Source organism: Bison bison, unplaced genomic scaffold, assembly GCF_000754665.1.
Source record: "Bison bison bison isolate TAMUID 2011002044 unplaced genomic scaffold, Bison_UMD1.0 scf7180017864239, whole genome shotgun sequence".
In the NCBI taxonomy this organism is placed as follows: domain Eukaryota; kingdom Metazoa; phylum Chordata; class Mammalia; order Artiodactyla; family Bovidae; genus Bison; species Bison bison.
In genome coordinates, this window is record NW_011494811.1 from 2,594,722 (window position 1) to 2,595,057 (window position 336).

The window sequence follows — 336 nt, forward strand, 5'->3', positions numbered from 1 at the left end:
AGACCCGGAGAAAAGCTTCGCCGGCCGCCGAGCCTCACTTACCTGCGGCCCTGGACCCGACCCGAACACCTGCGGCACCCCACGCTGAATATCTGGAACCTCTGTGACCACCTGCGCGCACCCACCCGAATCCTCTAGGACGGAAACCACTTCCGGTTTCGTGACGTAACCCGAGCAGGGGTGTACAAGTGGGCGACGCCATCTTGTACGGAAGCAGCTGCGGTCGCTAGTGCCTTACCAGTTTCTCCAGTGCTGAACAAAAGCTCTGTTAAAATCGGAAAGTCTTAACATCTTTTCGGATAAGTGGTACCCTTTTTTTTTTTTTTTTTATGGGGG

General features: G+C 54.8%; 1 protein-coding gene across 3 annotated transcripts in view; it reads right to left on the reverse strand.

Annotated features, from left to right (window-relative positions):
- The window catches only part of EXD2 (exonuclease 3'-5' domain containing 2), a 55,157-nt gene extending 54,827 nt beyond the window's left edge, over positions 1-330 (reverse strand). For all 3 annotated transcript variants that reach the window (XM_010846697.1, XM_010846695.1, XM_010846696.1), the window contains exon 1: positions 43-330. The gene's annotated coding sequence lies outside the window, so the exon portion shown is untranslated. The remainder of the gene's footprint in view (positions 1-42) is intronic.
- Positions 331-336: the final 6 nt, after the last annotated feature.